Below are 19668 nucleotides of genomic sequence, written 5' to 3' on the forward strand. Positions count from 1 at the left end.
CCGGGAGGGGGGGGGGGGATTTGCAAGTCACCCTATGTAAACACGGGCGCTCCTTCCCAACCGTCCTCTTCCGCAGCCCTGCCAGGGGCTGTGTGGCTCTCGTGTCCCCATGGGGACAGGGACAGGGCGGTGGCACAAGAGTGTCCCCTTCCCTTGGGGTCCGCGTGGCCCCCCAACCTGCCCCCCCCCCAGCCGCTGTGAGATGGGTTTGGGAGCTCTCCCCGCTCTGGCAATGGCTGGGGACTCTGTGACCCCCACAGCATGGGGGGGAGGGGGGTCTGTGCTTAGGGGGGCGTAAATTTGGGACTGCCCTCAGCCAGGTCCGTGCAAGAGCTCACCTGATGCCTGTTCGCCAAACACTTTTGCTCATCCATCCGCTGAGCAACTTCCTGAGCTCCCCCCAGAACCAGGGCCCTCAGCGCACTGGGGGTCTGCACCCCTGGCAGGGGGCTGGGGCAGGGCACGGGGCTGGGGGTGCTGTAGGAAACACCCGCTGTCCCCAGAGCCCTGCCGGTGCCCCTGGCCCAAACAGGGCTTGGGAGGGTGGTGGCAGCGGGGGGGGGGAGAGCTGAGTACGGCAGCGCTCACAGCCCCATGGTACCGACACTGCTCGGCGGTGGTGGTGCCACATGGGGACTGCACCCGCGTGTGTGTGCACCCACGAAGCACCCATGGGTGCCCGTACCCTCAAAGAACCCAAAGAACCTGCGTGCGCGCACACACCCGCGAAGCACCCAAAGCACCCATGGGTGCACACACCCCAGGGTGCCCCTCTCCCCAGGAAGGGGACAGCCGAGGCGCTCCCCCCGGCGCCCCCTCCCCGCCGCAGCATGGGGCTCCCGCGGCGAGGTGCAGGTTTCCGGCCCTGCAGGTGCACGGGGGGGCTCAGAGCGGCGGTGGGGGGCCGGGGACCGCGGCAGGTGGGGGCTGCCGGGTTGTGTCTGCCACCCGCCCCACATCCCCTGCCGGCTCTGCCTTCACTCCCCGTCCCCAGCAGCGTGGGGCCGGGAGGACCCTTCCCTTGGGAAGAGCCAAGGGGGTGTCCCGGGATGGGGACGAGCTCAGGTCCAGGTCCCCAAGCCCTTGGGTGGCTCTGGTCTCTGGCCACCAGCCCCTTTGTCACCCGCGCGATTGTGGCCCGGGGCAGGAGGTGGCTGTGGGAAGGGGCTGGGGCTCTGCAAGAACTTCTGTGGCTTTGAAAGAGAGCAAGAAAAAAGGAAAGAGCGGCATCTCCGGGGAGCAGCTGCTCCTGTTTGCCCTTCTTCTTTCCTGCTTTTTTTTCTTTTTTTTTTCTTTTTTTGAAAAAAAAAAAAATCTTCTCTTGCCTCGACCACAGCGGCGCTAAGATGGAGCTGCTTCCCTCCCAGCTAACCCCTACCCAGCGCCCCGCGCCTCCCCCAACCTGCCACCTCCACCGCAACGATGACAATGACAGCTGCAGGGGCTGCGGGCGTCCCTTCCCCCTTCTTCCGCACCCCTTCCACCCCCCCCCACCATCCCCGTCCCCGTCCCCCTCCTCGCCCCCCGCAGCCCCCCGCAGCCCCCCGAGCCGGGCTGCCGGCAGCCCCGCCGCGCTTGGGCTGACATTTGAAAAATGCCAGGCTGAGACGGGAGACGGCAGCTGCAGGGTGGCACCCGGCCAACTATTTCATTTTGGGTGGGTTTCAGTTTGTTTTCCACGGCGGCCGCTCGCATGAATGAAAGGGGAAGGCTGCGTGCCGCCCCCGTTCCCCCTGCCCCCACCCCCCCAATGCTGTAGGGTAGGGGGGGGAGCGGGGGCTGCCGGGGGTCGCGGCACCCACGCGCCGGCGGGACGGTGCCGGTGAACGGGGGCTGAGCAGTTTTTGGTCCCGGTGGTGTCCGTGTGTCGGCTCCGCCAGCGGTTTGGGGACCCCAGCCATGGGGCTCGGCTTCTCCCCGTGGTGTCCGAGTGTCCCCTTGTGCTCCTGGCCCTGGGGTCACCCCTGGCAAGGGACAGACAGACAGACAGACAGACAAAGTACTGCTTAGTAGAGCTTGGCCAGGAGCGGGAGGGTGGATCGTGGCGGGCTCAGGCAACGTGTCCCCACGGGGACGTGGCCACGGGCTGGGGGTCCGGCCCCACATGGGGGCACCCATCGGGGAGCCCGACCCCAGCGGGGTGTCCCTGTCCCCGCTTCGGCCTCGAGCCCCTGGGGAGATGGAGACCTGGGGTGGCCCCAGCAGGGGGCTCGGTGTCACCGTGGGGACATCACCGATGGCGCTGGGTTCATCGGGGTTTGCCAGCGGGTGCGTGGCACGGGGAGCACAGAAAGGCGGGTTTCTCCCTCCCCTCCCGCAGGTACCCACGTCCCCAGGCTGTCACCCTGCTTGGCGATGGGCAGTGCCAGCCGCGACGGCACAAGGGACGGGGACGTTGGGCCCTCTGCCCTCCTCTGTCCGGGGCAGGGGACTGCAGCAGGCGGCAAGGACGACCCTTGGATATTCATATTTTATATTCATGTAAGCAACATAAATCCGCCTGGCTGCTCTTTCCCTGACAATAGAATTCATTATGATGGAAATATCCTCCGGAGGACTGCAGCTTAATTACCTCCTCATTTGCATTTTTGCATATTAATGACTGCAGAGCTGCTAATTTTGCTGCATTATTTTAAAGGCGAAGCCACACCGCTCCGCCGCTGCCTGGCCTGCCATTTTCTCGCTCCATCCCTCGCTCTCTCCCCTGTCACAGCCGCAGGTGACCCAGCCCCGGGGCGCAGCGGGTGGCTCCGCGCTCCCGGTGCCACCGTCGGAAATGTCCCGGTGCCAACGTCGGAAAAGGCCTTCCTCATTAGCGCGGTGCCCTCGTTAGCTGCCCGGGCCGCCCCACGCCGCGGGACGGTGCCCACGCTGGCTGTCCCGGGGATGTCCCCGGCTGCGGGGCGAGCGTTGGGGCGAGCGCGGCCGCCCGCGTCCCCGTGTGCCCGGCCATTGTTCTGGTGGCGGCTTTTTGGGTCGCGGTGTCACCGCGTGTTACTTCCACTCCGCGGCTCCAACCGCAACAGGCTGGGGGGGAGGAGGGGGCCTCGCCTGCCCCCGATAACCACCAGCACCACGCGTCCCTCCTCCCGCTGCCGTCGGTGTCCCCAAGCACCGAGGGACAGCGTTGGGCACGGAGGTGTCACCCTACCGAAATAAGGGACAGCAGGAGGAGGGATGCTCGGTGACAGTTTGGTCCCGTGGTGGAGTGGCAGAAACAGAACCGAGGGTTTCCTGTCTGCAGCCCAGAGCCTGATGGCATGTCCCCAGTGACACGTCCCCGATGATATATCCCCAATGACATGTCCCCAGCGATACATCCCCAGTGACGGGCTGGCCCAGGTGCCACCACCCCGCGGCTGCCCACGGTGACTCAGCCCGCCGGGTGCCACCAAGGGCTGGGCGCAGCCTCGGGTGTCACAGTGCGTGGGATGTCCCACGGCGTGGGATGCCGAGCGCTGGCACCGGGCGAGGGCAGCCTTTGGGGCCGGGCAGGGAGGAACCCCCCGGGTGTCTGTCCCCAATGCCTGGCAGCTGCCCCTCTGTTGGGTGGGACCTGACCGGGGAGGACGGGGTCCCTGTCCCCAGCTGGCAGAAAGGTGGAGCCCGGGGGTGCTGCGGGGTGGGCAGTGCAGGGAGAGTGTGGGGACAGGGATGGGGACAGGGACAGGACTGGGGCTGGGGACAGGGACAGGGTTGGGAATGGGGACAGGGAGAGGACCAGGGTTGGGGACGGGGAGAGTGTTGGGGACAGGGACAGGGGCAGGGCTGGGGACAGGGACAGGGAGAGGACCGGGGCTGGGGACAGGGCCAAGGGTTGGGGACCGGGAGAGGACCAGGGTTGGGGACAGGGTTGGGGACAGGGCCAGGGGCAGGGCTGTGCTGGGGGACAGGGACAGGGGAGGGGCTGGGACCGGGACCAGGGGCCGGGCTGGGGACGGGGCTGGGGACGGGGCTGGCTTAGGGACAGGGGCGTGGCCTGTGCCGGTGGGCGTGGCCTGGGCCGGGGGCGGGGCCTGTGCCGGTGGGCGTGGCCTGTGTCGGGGGCGTGGCCTGTGTCGGTGGGCGTGGCCTGTGTCGGGGGCGTGGCCTGGGGCGGGGGCGGGGCCGGGGGCGGGGCCGTCAGCGCGGCCGGGCGGGGGGCGGGGGCGCCACCTGGCGGCCGGGGGCGGCGCTGCGGGGCCGGGGGCGCCGCGGGACCCCTGGGTGCGGGGAGGGGTCGGGGTGGGGGGGGGGTGGGGGTCGGGGACCCCCGTGGGTGCCCCCCCTGGGGCAGGGCCCCCTGGGTGCCCTCAGCACCCGCCTGGGACCACCGCGGGCTCCTACCTGATGGGTGTGTTTAACCCCAAAACGGGGGGGGGGGGGCAGCACCAGCAACTCCCCCCCCTCTAGTTAGTTCCCCCCCCCCCCCCCCCCCCGCCGACCCCCCCGGGTGGCTGCGGCCGCGACCCCCGGCACCCCGTGTCCCGCCACCGGCCCCACGCAGCCCGGCTGTGCCCCCCCCCCCCCCCCCGGTGTCACCGCCGGGGGACGCTGCGGGCAGGCGGGGGTCGGGGCGGGGGTGGCAGCGGGACCCCCCCGTGCTGGTGGTGGCAGCGGGACCCCCCCGTGCTGGTGGTGGCAGCGGGACCCGGAGGAGAGGGGACAAGGAGGGGACAGCGCTGCCCGCTAGAGGGCAGCGGGAGCCCAGGAATGGGGTCCCCGGGAGGGACCCGCACCCTGCACCCCTCCATCCTCCATCCCGCACCCTGACCCCCCCATCCTGCACCCCCCACTCCGACCTCCACCCCTTCCCCCCCCCCCCCCTTCCCCGGCCTCCCCCTCTGGCCTCCTTCCTGCTCCCGTCCAGCCCCAAGCTCTCCAGCCTCCCCACTGCACCCCCCCCGTGCCTCAGTTTCCCCCCCACCGCCCCTCCCCGGTGACTTTTGCCACCCCCGGGGCACCCCCAGACCGGGAGCTGCCCCTCGGGGTGCCAGCCGCCCCCGGAGTTTAACCCTCGCCCTCCCGAATCCACTCGCATCCCACTAATGCACTAGCCTTGACACGCTGACCTGCCCCGGCGCCCCCCCCCTGCATCCCGGAGCCCCCCCGTCCCGGGGGACCGCTGGTGTCACCGTGGCAACCGGTGATGGTCAGCAGCCGGTGACCTGGGAGCCCTGGAGGGAGCCCTGGCCCTGGCCGGGGTCAGCGGGGTCAATCAATCTCATTGCTATGCACAGCGCCCTTCGTTAGCTGCCAGCGCCGGTAACGAGTGCCAGGGCTGGCAAAGCGCGGGGAAGGGAGAGAAAAAGGGACGAAAATGGGGGGGAAAAGTGCTGCTTGGAGAGTTTTGTTTCAAGAGACCCTCCGCTAGTTGCGGGAAAGGGCAGGGGGGGCTCCCCCCCAGTAATGGGGGAAGTCACCCTGGGGAGGGCTCGGGGTGGAGAGGAGAGGTGACAGCAGCCTTCCTCCGTCCCCGGTGCTCTGCGTCTTCCTCGCCGCCCGGTGGTGGAGGCTCAGTGAGCGCCGGAGCCGCGGCTCGGGGCCCTCCTGGGCTGGCTGAGACCCAGCAGACTCATCTCCCCGGTGGGACGCCCGCCTGCCCTGCCCGGCGGGCTTCGATCGGCCGCTGTCTCCGGGCTGTGCTGAGATGGGTCTGGGTGGCAGAGCCCCATCGTGGGCAGGGGGATGGGGTGGGGTGAGGTAGGGTGGGGTGGGATGGGGTGGGATACAATGGGGTAGGATGGGATGGGGTGGGGTGGGACGATGGGGCACTGAAATCTCCCCCAAACCGGGGTGCAGGACCTCAGGGGCAGCCCAGCCGGTTAGGGCAGACGGGGACGTCCCCAGAAGGTGTCCGGGAGGCCGATGGGGTAGGAACCCAACTTCTTGTGCAAGCCCCGATGCTCAGGGTGCAGAGACGCAGCCCCGCAGCGGGACGAGCTCCCAGCCAAAAGTCCCCGCAGAAGATGCTCAGCGTGGACGGGTCCCGAGTGCCCACCCCAATTCCACAAACTGACCCCCAAAGGGGGACATCCCAGAGCCATGGGGGGTGGCTCTGGGGACAGGGCAGCAGGGGGGGCACCAGCCCCCCCCCCGACCGTGCTATCGCTGCCCACAGACCCCCCCCCCCCACTCCCTGTTGCTCCGGCCGGGGGCTGGAGCCTGCGGCGCACAGACACGTTGTCTCCAGCGCACAACCACACTCATCTCGGAGATGGGGTCTGCTGGGAAAAGGCTCCCCCCCCCTCCGCCGGGTCGCCCGCAGACGGGGGCATTTCCAGGATTTACCGGTAAGGCTGGGGCCGTGCACCACCAGCGCCATTTCGGGGCCTTCCCGCTTCCTTCGGGTCCTCCCCCCCCCCGTGCCGGAGGTGCTCAGGGGGCAGCGGGTTTGGGCCCTTTCTGTCACTTCGGTGCGGTGACATCCCGGTCACCGCAGGGATTCGGGGCTCCCGGCTCCATCCCGAGGCACCAGGCACCACGCAGGATGGGAGCTGGGTGCCAGCATCAGCTCCTGTCCCTATAACGTCGTCCCAGGTTCCCATTTTGGGCTCCAACCTGGGGACACTGCTCCCACACGTCCCTGTACTGGTGGTCTGGGGGTGCTCCTGAGCCTGCCCCCCAATCTCCCCTGAGATTGGGAATGAAGGCAGATCACAGCCGACGGCTGGGAGATGGATTTATTGCAACGATGCAAAAATTAGTTTATAGAATATATAGAAATAAAGATTTCCTTCCTTGCTGGGGGAACTCAGAGCAGCAGCAGCTCCTCTGGCAGGATTTATTAATCACGCTGGTGTGCTGCTTGTGCAGCAGCAACGATTTCCTGGGGGGTTCTGAAGGGACTCTGGGGGGGGGGGGGGGAAGGGCACAGGGCCCCCCCAAGCTGTGGTCACCCCCAGAAAAGGCTGGAGCCACGGCAAGGCAGAGCTCACTCCTCCATGAGCCGCGATGTCGGCTGCTTGGAGGCTTCTGCAGGCTGAAAGCTTCGATTTCAGCCCAGTAACATTTACTCTGGCTGTGGGGCTGAAAACCAGAGCAACCTGTCCTTAACCTATTCCTCACCCTTGCCCTGCAATTTGCTGGGTTAAACACGGGGAAACTGAGGCACGGGTGCAGCGCGACTTTGCCTGAAGGCAGAGAGAGCCGAAGGGAGGGCACGGCAGCGAAGGGCAGGAGGGGACGTGCGCCCTCTTACATTTGGGAGTGGGATGCAGGCGTCCTGGCGACGAGCATCCCCCGCCACCTCCCAGACCCCCCATTTTATTGGGAAAGGGGGAAAAATCCCTGATACCAGCCCCTGTCCGTTGCGCCCCTTCACTCCCTGATCACCGTCGCCCGGAGGGTGCCACCGCGGGGGGACCGCGAGGGTGGCAGCGGGGGCCGCCGGGCGCAGGCGGGCTGCAGGATGCTGCTCTCTGTGTCTCCTTGCTGGGCGGTCGATCCCCAGACAGGCTCCTCGCCTTGCTGCGTGTGCTCTTTCGAGCCCATTGATTTCCCTGAGTAAGTGAGTTTGTATGGATCATGCAGCATGCAGCCCGGGCTGCCCATCGGTGCAGCAGCCGGCGGGGGGGAGGGCGGCCGAGGAAGGGGGGAGCCGGGAGAGAGCAGAGCCGATCAATATGGACAGTGTGAAGTGAATTAATGGAAGACGTAGAGGCTGGCTGACAGCGCTGCCGAGGCCGGGCTGCCCTTCGGGGACCGCGGGGAGGCAGCTGGCGATGCCGCCGGGGGCCCGGCGATGGCTCCGTGCCTGCGATGGGGGGAGCGGGGCTGGGGGACGCCGGCACGGTCGGGCATGGGTGCACGGTGGCTGCTGAGCCCCCCCAGGAGAGATCGGGGACCTCGGGTCTCTGGGTTGGCCCTGGCTTGGACAGAGGCTCCCGGTCGGAGGCCACTGGGGCAGCGTCCTCCATGCCCGAAGGATGCCTGGCTCCGCAGGAGCAGCTGCAGCCACTTTCCCAAAAGCCAGGCACCTTGGGTCTAAAATATATATATAATATATTTTTTTTCCTTGCAGCAAACAAAAAACTCTCATAGATGGTTTCTGATCAGGATTTTCATTAAAATGTTTTTTTTCAGGGGGGAGGTGAAGATAAAAGATGGAGAGAAAAATCCCTCCCTTTGTCATCTTTTCTTTCATTCTGTTGTGTTCTCTTTCCATGCCCAGGGAAGCTGGATGTAAACAGGACCCTGCCTACAACCAGCTTTGAGCAAGTACAAACATTTCCGACATCTCGTTTGCCTTTGCAGAGCATTGGGTGGCGAGCTCGGAATAAAATAATAATAATAAAAAAAAAAAACAACAAACAACAAAATAAAAACAGAAAAGCCTCAAAAACGCACACCAAAAGCACTGCGCTGCTGCCTGCTCCCCGCAGCTCCGAGGGGCCGGGAGCAGAGGCATTTCCCTTTCAAGTCTCTTGGCCGCTTGCCACCCTGCCCTCGGTGCAGGTGGGCGATTCCCATTACTGCTAATGCAAGTTAAACAGAACCACCTGCCGAGCACGTGGTCTGTGCGGAAACCTCCCGAACTCCACCCGAGACGAGACAGTTTACGACCATCGCTGGTTGCTGAGGCTCGTTATGGTCTCACGTAATTACTCTTCCTCTCATATCTTTGCTGTGAATGAGAGATAAAGAAGGCAAGCATAGCTTGCGTCAGTAGGTTTCAGAGTTAACACGACTAGAGGAAGGAATCATCTTGATGAGCTTGCTTGTAATGTAGAGAGGGGGGCTTGGGGAGCTACTGTGGTCACTGAGAGGTTGCTGTTTTTTGGCTCTTTGCTGGTGGGTTCTGGTTTGTGACTTCTATTTTCCATTTTCCCCTATATAGCGGGGGGAAGCAGCTCAGCTGGGTTCGGTGAAGTATCGACAAGGCCCGTTTGCCAACCTCAGTCTGCAGAGGATTGCAGGCGCTCGAGGAAGAGGATGGTGCCTTGAAGGCAGTATCAAGTCTGGACATTTGGGCTGCGTGGGGGTTTGTTGGGCAGTGCCACCGTGCATGTGCTCCTTCTTGCTCCGTGAGCGAGGCTGGAAGCACGCAGGGGCAGGTAGCTCCTGGAAAACCCAAAATGCTGGAATTGCTCCCAAACACCCTCCTCTCTCGGAGGCTGCAGAGCCCCTGATACCTGGGGACATGAGAGCTCTGGCAACGTGCCCGGGGAGGCAGCAGGGGCAGCACCACGAGGCTGTGCTGAAAGGAAGGGGCTGGCAGGGTGTTGGGGTCCCCGAGGGGACACGTGCCCATCCCAAAGCCCCCGGTGATGGGTGCAAGGAGCTGGGGACCACGGAGCAGGAGATTCAGATGCTGCCTGGTCCTGTGCTCGCGTCAGAGCTTCGATGTAAGCAACTGGGAATCGGAGCAAGGGGAAATCACGCTTAGCAGGCGGGTTGGCAGAGCAAGGTCTGAATTTTGCACGCGCTTCGCCTGTGGCTGCCCGTGCACGCGAGGGTGCTGCTGCTGGGGTGCTGCGGTGGTGTCGGAGAGGAAATCGGGGGGTGCAGAGCAGGAAGATGCTGCCGAGTGGCGAAGGCAGGCGGGCACCCACGTGTCGGGCACACGATGGGTGCAGAAGGTGCCACCCCCCCGCCTGCCCAGCACGTGAGACCTCCGGGCACCGCGAGGCAGAGGGACCGGGGCGGGGGGAGCGTGAGGTGTGCTGGCCCTTTAAGAGAATAATTTCGGAGCTGGCCTACTGAGTTATTGATTGGCGCTATGGTAACGTATATTAGATTATGTATGGCTGGAAATGTGTTGTGGACTGGGAGGCTTGTTTGGGAAGCCAGCACTCCTCTTCTTGTAAACCAGCTCCCCGCTGAGGGGCCGGGGTGCGAAGGGTCTGCGGCGTGCCGGCTCTGCGGGGCTGAGACCGGGCACAGCTCGAGGCACGTGTGGCTGGGGGCATCCCTGGGGCAAAGCGGTGGAGGCAGAGGAGATTTTTGTTCAAAAGGGCATTACCAGGTGGATGGGAGTGCCCAGCAGCATCCTAGACTCAGGAGGGGCCTTTCAGCGTTCACAACACCTGGATAAAGGCAAGTCCCAGCCTCTCCGGACAGCCTGCCAGGGCTTTGGCTTGGCTGTAGCTGAGAGAGCTGGCGAAGCCCAGTTTTGGTTTAATTGCCCTGGCAGAAGCAGGGCAAGCAGGCTGCAAGGGAGGCGGGTTGACCAGGCAGGTGTAAGAACTTCACCAGCTGGTGGCTTCCCACAGCGTGGGCTCCGTGTTGAGCCCAAACCCCGCCAGCTCCACGTCTCGGATGCGCTTTTGGCTTGACGGGGCAGGGAGGGCTTCTTCCATGGCAGCACGGAGGTTCTGGGCTGCTCAGGGAAAGCTGCTCGGGCTGCAGCTGTGCGATGGTGCCTGGAAATCCTGCAGCAGAGAGTTGGGGTGCCTGGGAGCTCAGCGAAGCCTCCCTCTGTGCATGTGTGCCGGCTGTCACCGTGCCGGCCCCACCTCACCAACGCTGCTGGAACTCCACAGCACACAAAGCACCTCCAAATGCCCCAAACCACTGAGTACCGGTTCCCGACTCATCCTGCTTCTGCTACGAAGTCCTTTCCAAAAGGAACCTGAGGTTTGCAGCGCGGTGCAGGGGCTGAAGGCGCCGTATTGATCCCGCCGGCGCTGGCCTCGCGCCGTCACCTTTCGGTGCTGGGCACAGGGCAGTGGGGAGGCAGCGGAGCGTGCACCGAGCCCGGTCGGGGGTATTGTGCTGGAGTAATTGGGCTTGGAAAATGAGAGGCTTTGAAATCCTTTAAAAGCGAGGAGGGAGGGGAAGGGCCCTGGGCTCCCCGTGCTGCCGGCTGAGAGCAGGGAGCAGCTGTCCCGTGGGGGACCCCGGCGGCGTGGGGACGCCGACTGCTCCTGCAAACCCAGGCAGGTCCTGGGACGCAGAGGGGCAGGGATGGAGGGAAGGGGACAGGACCTTGGGAGGAGGTGATGTCTGTGGGCACGCACGTTGCTGGGGTTGCAGGAGGCTTGCTGGAAGTGTGACAAGGGATTTTTTGGGGAAAAACGAGGATATCTCTTGTATCTTGCATGGCTGCTTTTGTCTGGCACTGGTGTTTGCAGCTGGCAATTCAGTGCTACAGCAAAGATCTCTGGGTCCAGCAGCCACCAGGTATTGAGACATATCTCTTGGAGGCAATTATCAGCGACTGTTCCGGTGCTAAATACGTCGTCTTCTCCTCCCTTTCCTTCCCATCTTTTTTTTTTTTTTTTTTGGTCTCCCAGTGTAACATAAAAACATATTGATCGCTCAGCCAGGCGCTCCGAGCATGCGTGCGATGGGAGGCAGAAGGCTGGGGCCATCGGGGCTGCCCGAAATTCCAGCAGCCGCAGTGCCCGCAGCACCCCTGCCTCTGGTGCCCGGTGCCATCTCCCAGCTCTCTGCACCGCGCTGGCGTCCCCAAGCCCCTGCTGGGGGAAGGAGGCAGGAACACCGACTTGGGCTTGTGTGGGACCCATCAAGCCCAGGGCCCCTGTTTTGGGCAGGGCTGTGCATTTTTCCCATCTCTGAAGCATCTCTCCTTGCCTCAAGCAGGGAGGAGAAGGTGTGGGCACCTGGGTGCACATCCCAGCCACGAGCGGTGATGCTCAGAGCGTCACAGCAAGCCGAGGACGTGCCTCCCTGCCCTCCCACACACCCGTGTTTGCTGCTGGCCAAGAAAAATTAACTTCAACAGCTTTTCCAAAGCCCGGGACTAACCTCCAGCTCCCAAATGCCCTGCAGCATCCACTCACCAGACCGGGAGAGCAGGAGGTAGAAAAGACATTGCTGCTTTTCAGCAATTCCTCTCTGCCCCAGGAGCCTGCAGGTGCTCAAGTGCTGTCCCCAGCTGCAGGGGTGGCCCAGCCATTGTGGGAGCCACTTGTCCCCATCGGCAGGCTGGGGACCCTGGCTGGCACCGAGGTTGTAGGGGACCTCGGGCTGCTCTGGGGCTGAAGTTGCTTAGAAGGAGATTGCTTACGGCCAAGCTGGGCTTTGGTTTGTAAAGCCTTGGGTTCTGGGAAATCTCAGGAGAATTTAAAGCGAATTTTGGAGGATTTAAAGTGAATTTCTTGCTTTCTCCGTGCACAAGGAATTGCCAAAGGCTGAAAAGCCTGGGCAGACCCCACTGTGTGTTTCAGGAGCTCAGGGAGAAGGGATGGGTCCTGGGTACCACAAATGCATCGGTGCTGGGGGGTGGGGGTGGTTTTAAGCCCCTGCTCCTGCTTCCCTTGGAGCTGTTGGCTCCTGAGGCTCTGTCTGAGCCCAAAACTCCCAATGTCCGTGCGAGGTGGCTGCTCCCTGCGCAAATAGCCTGCCCTAAATTTTGTCCTGACCAGGGAAATGACGTGTGCTTTTTTTTTTTTTTTTACTGTCCAACTGGTGTGAGCTGCTGCAGGGCAGGATGCCGGGTGCTGCCCATCCCTGTGCAGGTAGTGGGGGGTGGCCAGGGGGAACAGCATCGGGGGGGGGGGACGGATGGACGGACAGGAGAGGGCGGTGGTGATGACAACAGCGCTTGGCTCATCAGCACGTCTCTGATAGCAGCTTGGAGCCCTCTGCGATCGATCAAGCCAAGGTGCACGGACTGCTTCAGATCTATTTAAAGAGCCTGGCTGCCTGGCCCCGAGGGGGAGAAGCTGGGAATAAACCCCCCCGGTCACCGCTGCGCCTCTCCGAGGTGTCCCAAGGGGCTTCCCAACCCCCTGCCATGGGGACACCCCCGGTGCCACCTTGTCCCTCAGCTCCGGTCCCTGAAGTTAGAGCATCCCAGCTCGGACACGGGGCAGGGGACGCGGCGTGGGCACGGCGCAGGTATCTTTCGGCCGCAGCCCGGGTGCTGGGGAATTGCTGCTGAGGTTCGGGCTGGGGGCGCAGCTCAGCACCCGGCACGGTCACGGCTCAGGGAGCAGGGGAGGCTGGGCTGGGTGGTCGGAGTGCGGGGTCTAATCCTGCCCCCCAGGACCATTGTACCAAACATCCCCCCCCTCTCAGCACTGCTTTGATCCCGAGAGGTTCGGGCTGTGCCACCCACCCCAGCAGTGACCAGGGGACAGTCCCGGGCCATGGCCACCCCTGGGTGCAGCACCCAGATGCGTGCACAGGGGCTGGATTTGGCCGTGGCTGCGCAGCACAGGGAGCAGCGAGGCTCTGAAACTGTCCAGCTCCCAGGATTTCTGCAGAAGATGCTGCTTGTTTTATTTATTTATTTATTTATTTATTTTTCCTTGCTGAGAGGAGCCAGCAGCTGCAGACAGAGCGGGGCATTAAGGAAAACAAATGGGCCGGAGCCGAGAGGGAGAAGCCCGGATACGGCCGCATTTGTCAGGCTCCGTATCGGCATGTGGCCATCGCTCAGCAGCCCGTTATACCTGGAAACGGCAGGGGAGCGCAGTCAGAAGTGAGCAGACGGGGTGCTGGTGGTGGTGGAAGGAGGTGTAGGGGTGGGGAGGGCAGGATCTGTCCCGCACGGAGGCAGGTGCTGGTGCCTTTCTGCAGCGGTGGGGTGAAGGATGTGGCCCCAGCCCAGGGAAACAGCACCCCGCTGCAGACCCCAGCACCTGAAGCTGGTGGTGCTGGGGGTGACGGCACAGGGACGCAGCTGGGGACCCCATGGCAAGCGCCAGCCGGGTCCTTGCTCCGCCGCTGGGACGGGCAGGATGCGACGGTCCCCATGGTGCCCGGCTCCCAGCGGCAGCACGTTGGGTAGTGGCAGCTGATGGGCCCCATGGGCTGCCATCAGGGTGGCTTTGGTGGCATAACGGGGTGCCTGCCACCAGTATGGGAACAAGGAGGGGGTTGGCACAGGGGAGATGGTGCCAGGAGGCAGGAGGAGGATCAGCCGCCCACGGAGCTCCCTGGTACGGAGACATGCAAAATTTCAGTAAAGTCGTCTTTTGGCTGTAAGCTTTGGCTCCAGGGCGGGTGGGTCCTGGGGGGTCACCTGCAGCTGGGGGGTTGCAAGGTCCCTGGGGTGGGCAGCTGCACCCATCAGCCTTCAGGGAGCCCCAGACCCCCGTTACGCTCCTCACCCCCCGCTCTGCCTCCCCTCGCCCGGTCCCCTCATTAGCTGCAACACAGAAAAGTGTTTTGAAACCTTTGCAGAGGGGTCCGTCCGTCCCCCCCCCCCCGGCCTCTGCCACTTTTCCCGTCATGCTCATTAGAGCCCTGAGTATCAATCAGGCAGGCGGAGATGAAAGCCAGCTGGGGATGCATTACACACCTTGGAGAGGGATGAAAGCGCCTCTTTAGTCCTAACAAACCTCTCGAAGCCGAGATGCAGATGGACGCGCCTCGCACCAGCTGCCTTTCATCTTAATTTTCTCCTTTTGGGCTCCTTGTCCCGGCGGTGTCATGTGCGTGACAAGTGTGGTGGCCTTGGGTGGCACCCAGGGCTGGGTGGTGGGCAAACTGCAGATATACGGGGAGGAAGATTTTTTTTGTCCATCTGTCCTCTCTAAGGACCCAGAGGATGACCCAAAATGTCACCATCCATTAGGAGCCTCCACGGACACCTCTGGGTGCAGCGTCAGTCCCTGCCCAGCCCTGGGGACTGCTCCCACGGAGGCAGGTAGCAGGATCTGGCTCATGCTGGGTTGTGCTGTGCAATAGATTTTAAATTTAGAAATTGTTCAGATTTGTACTTTGAAAAAAATCCATGGGGCATTAAATATTTACAGAAAATCAGCAGCTGTGTAAATAATAGAAAAATCCAATATTCTGAGAGTGGACCGGTTTTCAATAAATTTGAAAATTTTATGATATTGTTATTATTATTTATTGCCTATTTTATTTGTCGCTGTCTCTTTTCACAGGCCGTGTGGATCTGGGTGTTTCACCAACCTGCGCAAAGCGAGCGGCCAAATTTCCTGGGCTGCAGCCGCCCCTGCCCAGCATCGCCACTGCCCCCTGAGCCCGTCCTGCTCGTCACACCGATGGGCTGCTCTGGGAGCAGGCATCCCGGGAGGTTTTCCTCTGCTGCTGCCTGGGCAAACTGAGACATCCTCTGAGCATCCCCACGTCCCTGAGCATCCTGCATCTCCGAGCATCCTGCATCCCTGAGCATCTCCATATCCCGCAGCATCCCGCATCCCGCAGCATCCCACGTCCCTAAGCCAGCAGGTCCCAGGCACGGGGCCGAGGGCGCAGCAGGAGCCCCGCAGGGGTGGAGGGCTGCGGAGGGTGACGGCGACGTAGCACCTACTCTAATGGGATCCTCTCCACAAGTAATTAAGCCTCGGCTAATGCTAACCATAATGTGATGTATGTATGCCTTTAACTAATCATTTATTAGCCTCGTTGATGGTTTGTCAATATTAATTCATTTATTTAAACAACTCCGAGCTGTAATGAAGATGTTTGCTTTAAGGGGGAAAAAAGAGATGGAGCTGCCAGGAGATTTTTTGTTGACTCGATGGATGTCGCTCTGCCCTGGGTGATGAGCAGTGTCCCTGCCCTCGAAACCCGGCCCCTCGCTGCCAGCGGTGTCCCCAACCTGGTGGCAGCCCCCGGAGCATCCCGAGGGGCTGCTGTAGGGACCCCCCCCCCCCCCAGCACCTCTGGGCTGGCTGGGCTGGGGCCACCCAAACCAGCTGAGCGCTGTGGCCAGTACAACTTTGTTTCAAAGAATTTCCATCAGTTTGACCTTAAAATGTTCCAGCCATACTTAGACGCCTGAAGTCAGACCCAAATGTGCTGCACGACCAGGAACAATTGGTTTCTGCTGACTTTCGACTTGCTAATGATTTCAAATTGGTTTTCATTTCAAATCAAATTACTTCTATTTAATATTTTTTTGAGGTGGGGGAGAAGGAAATTGACAAGAGCTGAAAAAAATGTATTTTTTGTCCCATTTGATAGCCCAGGTTGGGCTGGATTTGCTCCTCCTTCTGCAGCCCTTGGGTGCCGAGGCCAGCAGGGTGCTCTCCAGGGGAGCATCCCCAGGGAAGCTGGGTCCTGTGCCGGAGCTGTGCCAAGCGGCTCCTGCAACACGGGCTTTGGTGCTGGCCCTGGATATTGCAGCAGCTGCTTTCAGCTCTCCTTGTCAGCTTCTTAATATCAGCTAGATCACAGTATTAAAGTTAACTTTCTCTTAAACAGGCTTAATTAGCATCCTTCAGACAAACATAAATTAATCCCGGGCTGCTCTGGAAGATGGGGAATTTCCCCTTGATCAATTGCCAGTTCTGGCTCCAAACAAACTCCTCCAAAATCCAGACCTCACTTTGGGTCTGCCATGCATCGCCCACGGAGCTGGTGAGCTGGGGGCATCCCCATGGCCTCGGTGGGGTGGTCAGCCCTGCTCCAGGCACAGGGATGTGCCTTCGGGTGCCACCACAGCCATGGGTGCCCTTGGATCACCGTGCATGGGCAAGTACAACCACGCATGACCACCTACACCCATGCAGGATGTTTGACCGTGCCCAACCGTGCGTGACCACACATGACTATGTTTGACCATGCACAACTGCTCACCACCGCTCATGACCATGTGTGATCATGCACAACAATATTTATCTTGTGTGACCATATTTACCTTGCACAACCGTGGATGACCACATGTGGCCACTCACCACCATGCCCAACCATGGTTGACCCCACACAACGAAATATTACCGTGAAATGACCACACAAGGACCGTGTATCACCACCACACATGCCTCCACCTTGCCCCAGGTATTCCCCCAGCCCCAGGGCTGCAGGGACTCCTGCAGGGTTGGTGTCCTCACCGTGCATGGTCTTGGATGGTTTGTCTCGCACGAATGTGCCTGTGGGCCCTGGCTGCCCGTGCAGTGCCCACAGTACCCTGTCACTGCAGGGTGACACGCCGGCAAAGCAGGACCTTCTCCTGCTTGGTTCGATCCTGCTACCTGCTCTTTTCCTTTGACGCCCATCATTCTGATATGAGAAGAGCCAGCAAGATGTCCTAGTCTCCTCCTCCAGGGGAAAATTGGAAAAGTTTTGGTTTGCTTTGGTAGAAGGGCAAAGCATCCTTGGGGGTGAAAATCACTCTTTTGGGAAGCTGTTTAAGAACAGCCCTGCAGTTTGGTTCCGTGCTGGTACAGCCCGGCACAGCGGGCACCCCACAGCCCCGACCGTCCTTGCGAGGGCTGGCCCCAGCAGTTCGTGCCAGGATCTATAAAGTCTGCAGGAGGCAGCTGGGTCGAAGGCACGGATCCTCCAGGAAACGGGAGTGGAAGAAACCAGGCTAATTCAGCTTGAATTGTTGGTGGCGTTCGTCCACTTTGATAAAAACAACACCCGGAGCCGCCTGCGCCTTGTCCTTCTGTGCAGAAACCTGTGGGAACAAGGGTGGGAAGATGCCTGCTTGCAAGCAGGGAAACTGAGGCACAGGGGATCTGATGGGCTTTCTGGGGACAGCACCTGTCCTGGCACCAAAACCCTTGGGCACAGGGCTGAGAGCCAGCCTGGGGTGGGATTTCCCTTTGTGTGTGCTGTGCACAGGGGCCGTATCCTGCTCAGCATCACCCACCACAGCATGGAGAGATGAGGCATTGAGTTAATGGGATCCAGGTCCATGGGGGGACACAGTGACCGGGTCCCCAAGGGTGCCAGGCTGTCACGGGGCACAGGACCCTGTCCCAGCTGCGGGTGGAGGATGAGCTGGAGGGGGGGGAACAGGGAAGGAGGGGCACCCAGCCTGACACCGGGTCACGGAGCCGGGAGCGTTGCGAGGTGCCGAAGGGATCAATAGCAATTCTAATATCATACAAGTCAATTTTGACCTGTCATGGGCAGCTCGGCAGGCTGACTCCAGAGCTGCGGGACCTGATAAATGGGCTCTCAAAACCATATTTATAGCAAGAAAAAGCTCATAAAATTGAAACAAGGCCAGAGCGCGGGGAGGAGGCTGCTGCCCGGCCGCAGCCCTCACGATGAACGGAAATCAGGAAGGGGAAAGGTGGGATGCAGGGTGAGGAGGGGGGAAGCCTGGTGCAGGGGGCGTTTAGGGGTGCTGGGGGGGCTCAGGGGTAGAGACCCAGCCCATGGGGCACGGCAGTGCCAAATGATGTCCCCGTTGCAGGCACATTGCCCGGCTGGGGGACAGAGGTGAGGTATGGGGACCTGGCTGTGCGTGCATAGGATTTTGGGGTACAAATCCCTACTAACTTCTGCACCCCATTCTTTTGCAGCCCCACATCAGCCCCACATCAGCCCCAGTGACACGGCTGCTGCGTGGGGGGGGCTGGGAGCACTGCGTCCAGCCTGAGCCCCGCAGCAGTTCCTGACCTATTCGGGGGGGGGGGGGAAGCAGGGGGAAGGCGCCTTCCCCCCATTATTGCCCCCCCAGGCGCCCCCCCCGCAGCCCACAGCGCAGCTGCTCTTGCCGGGAAGGCCGTCCCGTCCCTTCCCTCCCGTCTCACCGCTCGCTCAGCCCCACGTCCCCAAAGAGCAAACCTTGCCCTGGGTTTCCAGTAGCTGCAGTTTTCCTCCAGGCCTTGATGTGGAAAGACATTTATGAGAAGAATTGGAAAAAAAAAAAAAAAAAGGCAAAAAGATGGCGGGGGGAGATGGGCTCGCGAGAAGCTGAGCCCCTTCCCTGCCTGGCTGCACAGTGCAGGGGACACGGTAATGTGGCCCCAAAAACGTGCCACCCCCTGCCCTGCTGTGGGGACAGCAGGGAGCAGAGTAAAGGTCTCTGTGCTGTCCCCGTGCACGGATTTGTTTCTTCTTCATCCCCCTCCTCCTCCTCCTCCTTCCCCCCGTTTTATACCCCATCCGGTGCCGGGGCACATTTCCCTCCTCCACCTCTCCGTGCACCTTCCCTGCTGTAAATCCTCCCCCAGATATCGCTCCCCGTGGCTCCAAACCCAACGGCCCCGCGCCCTTACTGGTTACAGGGCATCCCATGGCCATGGTTTGTTCACACCACTCCTGTTTTTTGGTTGCTCGGACCTCTCCGGGGCACAGCTGGCATCTTCCCTGCCCCTCTGCCTTCGGACTTACCGGCTACCTTTCCTCGGAGCCACCTGCCATGGGTGTGAGGAGTTGCCTGGTCTCAGCTTGAGCCTCTCAGGGGGCTGTGGCTGGGGGTTTGGGAGGGAGGAACAATACTGAAGGAGGGTCCCAGACCCCAAATCTCCCAGGTCTCAGCTGGGGCTGGTGCGCCTCAGCTGGGCTCTTTGCACCACATCCTCTGTGTGCCTTGTGGGCGGCATTTTGGGGATGCTCCTGCCTGGCCCTGGGCTGGGGCTGCTGGGAAAGGGGAGGGGGAGGTGTGTCTGGCTTTTTGCCCCCCTCCAGAGCATTATGAGGGGTGGGAAAATGCTGACCTCTGGTTTTCCACTTCTTCTTGCTCTTTCCTTCCCTCCGGGGGCTTTTCTCACCATCCCCTGCGCAGCAAATAAAATGTCCTGATAACACCGGGATCAATGCAATCTGAGTCAATCAACCCAAGAGGGACCCAGCTGGAAAACCGTGCCCTGTCCCCCTCCCTCCTCATCCTCCTCATCCTCCTCCCAACGCCACGGGGAGATGCAGCCTGACCCCCTCGGCCGTGGCTATGCAGCATCCGGGGTTGGCTTCCCCCGGTGCGAGCTGCGTGCAGGAGCAGCGTCTCCGCGTGCAGGAGCAGCGTCTCCATGTGCTGCTCTTGCATGAAATGAGTCTGCCAGGTCTCAGCACTGCCTGCAGCCGGTTTGCACCCAGAAGGAGCCAGGGGCATCGGTGGGGCTG

At 61.9% G+C, this 19668-nt stretch overlaps 1 long non-coding RNA gene across 1 annotated transcript; it reads left to right on the forward strand.

Annotated features, from left to right (window-relative positions):
- Positions 1 to 8025: 8025 nt before the first annotated feature.
- On the forward strand, positions 8026 to 16156 carry LOC106045628 (uncharacterized). The gene is made up of 3 exons (XR_001212893.3): positions 8026 to 8772; positions 13210 to 13372; positions 14787 to 16156. It is a non-coding gene; the product is annotated as an uncharacterized lncRNA (long non-coding RNA).
- Positions 16157 to 19668: the final 3512 nt, after the last annotated feature.

Source organism: Anser cygnoides, chromosome 27, assembly GCF_040182565.1.
Source record: "Anser cygnoides isolate HZ-2024a breed goose chromosome 27, Taihu_goose_T2T_genome, whole genome shotgun sequence".
Lineage (NCBI taxonomy): Eukaryota > Metazoa > Chordata > Aves > Anseriformes > Anatidae > Anser > Anser cygnoides.